Source organism: Carlito syrichta, unplaced genomic scaffold (genome assembly GCF_000164805.1).
Source record: "Carlito syrichta isolate Samal-C Ts95f unplaced genomic scaffold, Tarsius_syrichta-2.0.1 Scaffold316469, whole genome shotgun sequence".
NCBI classification, from domain to species: domain Eukaryota; kingdom Metazoa; phylum Chordata; class Mammalia; order Primates; family Tarsiidae; genus Carlito; species Carlito syrichta.
In genome coordinates, this window is record NW_007260565.1 from 209,472 (window position 1) to 211,024 (window position 1,553).

The following is a 1,553-nucleotide window of genomic DNA, read 5'->3' on the forward strand; positions in this document are numbered from 1 at the left end:
CCCCGCCGCCCAGCCGCCCTTCCGTTCGGGGTCCTCCCCAGCCAGTGGGCTGGCGGCTCCCGGGGGCGAGAGCGGCCGGCTCCGCCTCCGCCAGCCCCGTGGCCGCGATTGGCTGGTTTCGCCCACGCCCAGGCTCTGATTGGGCGAAGGGCGCCCCGGGCCCCGCCCGGAGCCCAAGTTCCGTTAGCAGGTTCGGTTGCTCCAGACGGCTCTTTCGCCCCGGGGGGCGGGACCAAAGGGAGGGACCCTTTGGCAGGCCCGCCCCTCGCACGCAGCAGCCACTGACCCGCGGGACGCGCGGGGAGGAGACAGGCGGCCCGTTTCTTTTGCGAGCTCTACTTTCTTCTGATTGGTTGACAGGCACCCTGCTCTCCCCGCCCCTCCAGTCGCTCGGGGTTTGTCACGGACGCGGCGTGATGACGTAGTTCCCCGACATTCCACATCCAAGATGGCCGCGGTCGACAAGAAGAGACGTTGCTAAGGGGCTTGCCTGAGACGAGGGGTGAGTGACCCACCGACTTCGGGCGGCGCCGCCCACCTGCCGCGTACCTGGAGGTCGAAGTAGGTTATGGCCAACTGCCACCGTCCGCTGACGGAGTCCCTTCCTCAGGATTCGGCCTCCTTCCGCCAACCCCCAACGCACATTGAAGTCCGCGGGCGACGCGGGGCTGCCGGGTGGCTTCGGGGAGGTTGGGAGGCGCCGAGGCGGGCGAAGGACGCCCGGCGGACCCTAGAACTGGTAGCGGCCTTCGCAGTGGGGGACAGTTAGTGTTCGGGGACTTTCTAGCCGGTGCGGGAAGGAGCAGGGGTGTCACGCGCGCACACCCTCGCGGCCGCAGACCACTCGCGTCTTCCTGGTGAATCGCGGCGTGTGGGCCCCAGCCTTGGTTAGGCCTGAGACTCTGGCGATTGTCCCCCATGTGGGGTACACCGGCTTCGGAGTTTGAAGAGCCGCGTAGCACGGGTGGAGTCAGGAATGAGGACAAGGTACTTCCGCTACCAGGCTCGTTCCGGAAGGCCGTGCCATCGTCCTTGGCGGCCCTCGCCGGGGAAGTTGATTGGGTTTGTTATGAGAGCAGCTGTTCTTCGGAAAACTGTGGCCGGCACAAAACCTGCTCGGTCGTGCTCCCTGGATTTGGATGGCCAGTTAAGCAGAGCTTTCGCTACGTCATGCGGGGTCGGGAACGACTTCTAAGAGCCTTGCTTTAGGGTGATCGTGTATGTTTTTGAGGCCGACTCGGGAACGTTTGTGCATCTTGACCGAAACCGCTCTTGAGGGCTATCTCGCCTAGTGTCTTGCAGTCGTAGGTGCGTTAAAGACCTGTGTGAATGATGTTGTTTGAAAAATAAAGCGTGGAGCTTTCAATCTCCAGCACCTAGAACGCCTTCTAGATCGCTGGGTGAAAGAATGGATGGTTGATAGTCACTTTGATTAAAATTGTTAGTGTCCTTAGGATGCTGACCTGTTAAAAATCTTGACTGCCAACGTCGCAGTTATCCGAGATTATTTTCTTCAGTGACTACCATGGGTGTCTAAGTTGGCCCCCCCCCCC

At 61.9% G+C, this 1,553-nt stretch overlaps 2 protein-coding genes across 2 annotated transcripts in view; one reads left to right on the forward strand and one right to left on the reverse strand.

The window, feature by feature from the left end:
- SETD3 (SET domain containing 3) overlaps positions 1-388 on the reverse strand; it is an 81,673-nt gene extending 81,285 nt beyond the window's left edge. The window contains exon 1 of the mRNA XM_021707246.1: positions 287-388. The gene's annotated coding sequence lies outside the window, so the exon portion shown is untranslated. The remainder of the gene's footprint in view (positions 1-286) is intronic.
- CCNK (cyclin K) overlaps positions 28-1,553 on the forward strand; it is a 27,030-nt gene continuing 25,504 nt past the window's right edge. The window contains exons 1-2 of the mRNA XM_021707242.1: positions 28-190; positions 361-502. The gene's annotated coding sequence lies outside the window, so the exon portion shown is untranslated. The remainder of the gene's footprint in view (positions 191-360; positions 503-1,553) is intronic.